This window comes from Papaver somniferum, chromosome 9 (assembly GCF_003573695.1).
Source record: "Papaver somniferum cultivar HN1 chromosome 9, ASM357369v1, whole genome shotgun sequence".
NCBI classification, from domain to species: domain Eukaryota; kingdom Viridiplantae; phylum Streptophyta; class Magnoliopsida; order Ranunculales; family Papaveraceae; genus Papaver; species Papaver somniferum.
The window spans coordinates 177475509-177482680 of record NC_039366.1 but is presented as its reverse complement, the minus strand read 5'-3'; positions in this window follow the sequence as shown (position 1 = coordinate 177482680).

The following is a 7172-nucleotide window of genomic DNA, read 5'->3' as shown; positions in this document are numbered from 1 at the left end:
ACTCAAATGCATGAACGAGCATTCAAAAATATGGACGAACGAGGAAATCTATGCAAAATAGAGAGAAAAATAATATTAATAAAATAATAAAAGAGGCGCCTAGGGGACCGGGCCCACCGGCCGGTCATGCCGCCGTGGCCGGCCCCATGCCTCTCCCATTATTTTATTATTTTTCCTAATATGATGAAAACTCCTTCATTCGAGCAAATTTCCTTGTTTGAGAAAAACTCTTAGTTTCTCCATATTTTCCTTCAAACGATGAAAAAATAATAAAAAATAGGGAAAGGAGTCACGGGACCGGGCCGCTTGGCCGGCCGGCCATGCCCTAGCCGTGGCCAGTCCCACACCCTATTATCCCATATTTTCTTCTTATTATTATTTCCTTCATCTCATGAAACTCTTCCGTTTGAGCAAAAAACCCTAGTTTTGCATATTTTCTCAAATATTGCTCAAACCATCAAAAGGCCAAAAAGTTAAATGGTCACATGACCGACTAGGATACTCACGGCTAATATTAAAATATTATTATATTAATATTGATTGCACGAGCAAAGTTCTACTTGCTCATTGAGCAAAATCGAGAGTTTCAGTCAAGATCAAACTCTTCTGAAAATCCAAAATATTGCTCAAACGCGCACCAGAAAATACCAAAATTCTCAGGATTGGGACACAAAAAATATGGTGACACGGGCATGCCACCTTGACCTACCAAGGCCGGACCTTAGGATTGTAATGAGCCGGTCCCACACTCTTTCATAATTTTGACCTAATTAGCTTTCAACAGTTCATGTTGGGTTCAAACTCTTTCCAACCAACTTGGAATTTGCTCAATCGACCACCATCTGGTCCCACGACCACCAAGGGACGTTTTCACACCCTTGGACGGTCCCTCATCTCTCCATAATAAAGTTTTATTACCTAATGCTCAGACGAGCACTATTTTAATTAATGATTAAACCAGCATTTAATCATCCTTTCACCAACTGGTCAACAAAGGACTTTGGTGCATGCTCACTCGAGAGCCTGGGCGCTACATGGTCGTCCCATATAGCCGGTTCCTCCTTCACACAGTGATTGATTTTCAGTAAATCATCAATTGATCAGCAATTGGTCAAAATTAGAGTTTCGAATTGAATGCTCTGCAAATCATAATTCTGAGCAAGTCTAAACACTAATAATTTTATGTTGATCCAGCAATCAACATCTTAATTAATTATATAATATTCGGTCCAGCTACCAATATTTTAATTAATGTTTTATTTGGTCATGCTACCAATAATTCATCAAACGAGCAATATTTTCTCAGACGAGGAATATTGATTCAATATTCAGTAATTCATCAAACGAGCAATGTTTGCTCAGACAAGCAATATTTGCTCAGACAAGGAATATTTGCTCAATTATCAATATTCGGTAATTTATCAAATGAGGAATATTGATCCCACAATCAATATTCAGTAATTTTACTAAGACGAGCAATATTTGCTCAGAGTATTAGTATTGATTCAACTATCAATATTCAACAATTCATTATACGAGCAATATTTGCTCGGACGAGCAATATTTTCTCAGGCTATCAATATTCATCATGTTGATTCAACTATCAACATACATTCGAGAACTATACATATGTCCCAGCAAACATGTTCAATCCATGAATCATAGAGCATTCAACAATCATGCTCGACTCAACAATATTTAGACTCATTGTCTAATCAATTCAACTGACTAATTAAATACACATCTGCCTTGCATACTCCACAAATCATGAGACATCAATCATGTCACATGGGGGGATATTAATTAGGGTTTTGGTCTGGCGGCCTACGGAATGTGTGTTCATCCACGATGAAAAATGTGAGTAAGTCGTGCACACAGTTGAGAAAATTAGCAAAGTAGTGGGTGGACAATCAACCAAGTCTCCACACGACCTGGAACTGGTTTAACCACGATTTCCCACTTTCCCACTCTTTCACTCGAGCAACCGTCTTACTTAGTGGAGATCAATGTGTCTACATTCTAGCAATATAAATAAGTTTCCGAATCTACGATTAAGGACAACTGATAATAGACAGACAACATATATCGTCTAACCTGTTGATGGTGGATTTTCGACAAAGGTCAAAATCGTAAAATCATGATACTGCATGTTTCTGGCACGGCTTCCGGCATGTGACGATTCATATTTTACGAGACATGATGAATATGTTTCTCGAAAGGCCTCCACTAGCTGAGCGTTCGATACCTCACATTTCATCATGGTCCTCTATGTAGAATAACATAATTGGGCGGTTCTCCGTAAGATTGAGATCAATAACGCCTTCAGGACGTCGGTGACTCGATGTTCCCTGACTACATAGAGAGACCCTCCTCTACATAAAAGAACGATTGGGCGGTTCTCCGTAAGATTGAGAGCAATAACGCCTTCAGGACGTCGGTGACACTCGTTGTTCCCTGACTATGTATAAAGACCGTGTATAGATCCAGGCGGTTCTCCATAAGAATGAGAGCATTAACGCCTTCAGGACTTCGGAAAAACTCGTTGTTTCCTGACTATGCACCTTTCAGAACGGGTATAACGCTTTAACTGGCTAATATCCCTTCTGTAATAGATTAATTCTACCGTGACATTCACAATTGAATTCCTAGAAGATAATCTATTTTATCTCATTACTCCGATTTCATGATCGAATGCACGGCTGATCTCATAGAATGTTAATAAATAATCTCATTACTCCGATTTCGTGATCGAATCCACGGCTGATCTCATGGAATGGTAATAGATAATTTCATTACTCCGATTCTGCGGTCGAATCCACGATCCCATGGAATGGTAATACTCGTTTATTATTCCGAGTTCATGGTCGAATCCACGGCTGATCCTATGGATTGATAATAAATAACTACTCACTTTTATTACTCAGTTTCATGAATAGTAATAAATACTCAACAATCGGGCATCTGGACTATCACTGAGTAAGCCCCATAAAATTGTGCAAGTGTACTCAACCATGATGCACAAACGGGCACCCAAATGCACGAACGAGCATTCAAAAATATGGACAAATGAGGAATCCTACACGGAATGGGAGAGAGAAAATATTATTAAAATAATAAAGTGGCGCATGTGGGACTGGGCCCACCGGCCGGTCATGCCGCCGTGTCCGGTCCACCACACCCTTTTTCCTTTATTTTAATTATTCTATTATTTTCATGAACTCATGAAAACTCCTTTATTCTAGCAATTTTCCTTGTTTGAGCAAAACTCATGGTTTCTCCATATTTTCATGGTTTGATGAAAAATAATACAAAATAGGGAAAGGTGTTGCGGGACCGTAAAACCTAGCCGGCTGGCCATGCCCTATCTGTGGCCGGTCCCACACCTTACAATCCCTGGTCTTTCATAATTATTATTTCCCTCATCTCATGAAACTCCTGCGTTTGAGCAAAATATCATGATTTCTTCATATTTTCTCAAATATTGCTCAAACCATGAAAAGCCAAAAACCCAGATGGTCATGTGAAAGACTAGGCTACTCACGCCAAATATTAAAATTTCCAAATTTTTGATCAAACGAGCAAAATTGAGAATTTCAGTCAAAGACCGAACTCTTCTGAAAATTCAAGATATTGCTCAAACGCAAATCAGAAAATACCTAAGCTCTCAGGACTGAGACACAGACATTATGGTGACATGGGCATGCTTCCTTGACCGACCAAGGCCGGCCCTAAGGCTTGCAAGGATCCGGTCCCACACATTCTTATAATTTTGACCTAATTTGCTCAATTGCTCATATTGGGTCCAAACTCTTTCCAACCAATTTGGAATTTGCTCAATCGACCATCAGCTGGTCCCACACCCCAAGGGCCGGTTTCATGCCTTCTTGGCCGGTCCCTCACTTCTCCATAAATTAGGTTTTATTATATAATGCTCAGACGAGCACTGTTTTAATAAATGATGAAACCGGCATTTAGTCATCATTCTTTCACCAACCAGTCAACAAAGGACTCTGGTGCACGCTCACTCGAGCACTCGGGCATCACATGGTTGTACATCATCCCATTTGGTCGGTCCTTCCCTCACTCATAACCTATTTTCAGCAACTCATCAATTGACGAAGAATTGATCAAAAATTAGGGTTTCGAACAAACGCTCCACAGATCATCATTCTGAGCGAGTTCAAACACTAATAAATTTTTGTTGATCCATCAATCAACATCCGGATTAATTATATAATATTCGGTAGTCTACCAATATTTTAATTATTATCTTATTGGGTCACGTCACCAATAAATAATTCGTCGAATTGAGCAATACTTGCTCAATTGCTCGAATAGTAATTTATCAGTAATTCGTCGAATTGAGCAATATTTGCTCAGTTGCTCGAATATTGATCCAACTATCAATATTCAGTGATTTGTCGAATTGAGCAATACTTGCTCAGTTGCTTGAATATTGATCCAACTATCAATATTCAGTAATTCATCGAATCCTCAGTCGTCAAATTTACCATCTTTGCTAATACGCGCAATGTCAACATCATTCAAAGAACTATACGTCTCAACAGACATGTTCGATCCATGAATCCCTGAGCATTCGTCACTCATGCTCAATTAAACAAAACCTAGATTCATTGTCTAAACAGTCAAAAACTAAATAATTAAACACACGTTTGTCATGCAGACACCACGATTCGTGAGACATCAATCACGTCACATGGGGGGATATTACTTAGGGTTTTGGTCTGGCGGCCTACGACATGTGGATTCATCCACGATGAGAAATATGAGTAAGTCATGCACATGATTGAAGGAGTTAGCAAAGTAGTGGGTGGATGGTTAACCAAGTCTCCGCACGACCTGGAACTGGTTTCACCACGATTTCCCACTTTCCCACTCTTTCACTCAAGAAACCGTCACACTTACAGGGATCAATGTGTTTATTCTGACAATATAAATAAGTCTATGGATCAACGATTAAAAAAAAACAATTTTTTGAGCAATCACTCTCAGAAATTCTATCAATCGACCAAAACTTATTCGCAGAACTCAACATTCAGCAATTCATCAATTTTGCAGAAACCTTCAACACATCCACAATCCTTGATCATCATTGATCCCAATTCTCAGCTTCCCTCCTATAGATCAACCCATATCCCTCTTTGTGATAGAATTGACTCTGGAACAACCATTGACTTGGTTTAGGGCGGAGTCTTACAGATTGATCTCTCGAATCTAAGCACTCCCTTTGCAGTGTATCTGTGTGAGGTTCAGCAGTTTGCTCGGTTGAGGAGTCTCGTCCGCACGCTCGACTATTCACTTCCCTAAAAACCAGCAAATCGTTTTTCCCCATCCACAGATTGGCGACCACAGTGGGAGATTAATCTCTCGGTTGCAATCCCATGTTTTCACAAAATGGCTGGTCTTAGGTCTGGGTTGGTTACAAATGCAAACGATGCTAGCACTAGCAACAATAACAATGATGGTATTACATAAACCATTACGGCTTCCAACAATGGTGGTGACACTCCTCCTCCTCAAACCAGTGTTGAAAATCATTCTCTCTTCGGCCGGCATCTTGAGGAAGTCAGAGAAAATCCACTCACCATTGTTGATCTCATGAAAGTTCAGGAAGTTCTCACCAAAAATCAAACTGATATGACTGCTACTCAGAAGGAGCTGTGCAACTATCTCAAAATTCTGACAGACAAAATGTCAAAGAAAACTAAGGAAGGGTCAAGGAAAGCCAAATAAGTCGATCCTGAAGTTTCACCAATCCATGTGGTAGATGATGATGAAGTCTGCAAAACTGCGGAAAATCCACCAGAGAAGGAGTCGCCAGGTTTCATCACTCGTGAAGATCTGGAGCATTTCATGGAGACTCGCGGAAAAGTCAATGCACCATTTGTTCATCGTCATCCACCTCCATACCCTGCTGCTATGCAAAGAATCCCTCTCCCAAAAGGCTACACCTCTCCAACATTTACACTATACAACGGAACAGGGAAGGCTCGAGAACATGTCTCTCGGTTCTTGGAAGCATTAGGAGAGCATGAACATAACCATGTCGTCTGTCTGAAGGAGTTCTCGAAATCTCTGACAGGCAGAGCATATACTTGGTACAACAACATTGAGCCAGGAAGCATAGATAATTGGGGAGAAATGATTAATGCCTTCTACATGAAGTACTTCTTTGTTTCTGAGCAGGTTACTCTTTCTGACTTAGGAAGGATGGCTCAGAAGAACACTGAAAATCCGAACGAATATGTGAAAAGCTTCAGAACCCAGGATTTGGGTTGTCATGATCCTAATGTTACTGAACAACAATTGGTGGACTTATGCATAAACGGGATGATCCCAGTCTATAGAGCCTTGCTGGAAAATCTCCGGGTTCAGACTTTCTCAGAACTTCATGAAGCGGCCAAGCGATCAGCAACTACTGCCCCGGCCTTGCTAGAAAGAACGAAAACCGTCAAAGTCGAGGAGCCGAGAGACACTCGAAACGGTACCCCAGGCGTTTAATCAACAAAAAATACAATGTTGAGGCTTCCATGAATGTTGCTGAAGGGAGCGAGAGAAAAACTGAAGCACAATAACATAAAAATGCTCACCCAACATCTCATCCTCCAAAAGCGCCAAGGAAGGACAATCAGGCTAGAAACGCACAACCGCATTAACAGAATGACCAAGAAGAGCCTGACTTCCCTTTTCCAATTGAAGAAGTGATCGAATTATTGGAAGTCTGGATTCAAGACGACGCGATCAAACTACCTCATGTTAAAAGGGAGTCAACTGAGGAACAAATTGAGAATCCACGCTACTGCCGTTTCCATAGATATGTCAGTCATCTAACAAGTGATTGTAGAACTTTGAAGCGCATATTCAAAGAAAAGGCCGATTCAGGAGAACTGGGGACTGAAGGAGTGCACAAAAATCCTCTCCCGATCAGAATATTTACACTCTCCGAGCAGCCGGTCAAAGAAGCAGTTCAATCCTTGATCGAGCATGTCTGTGAATTGTTGTACTTGTCGAAAGTTCAAAGAAATGATATGTTTGCTGCATTGAACCACATTGTGTCAGCGAAATGATTAGCAATTCAAGAAGCACTCCCTGAACCTCCAGCAACAGACAAGGAGATGTACGACTTGGGACTTCTCACCACAGTCCATATC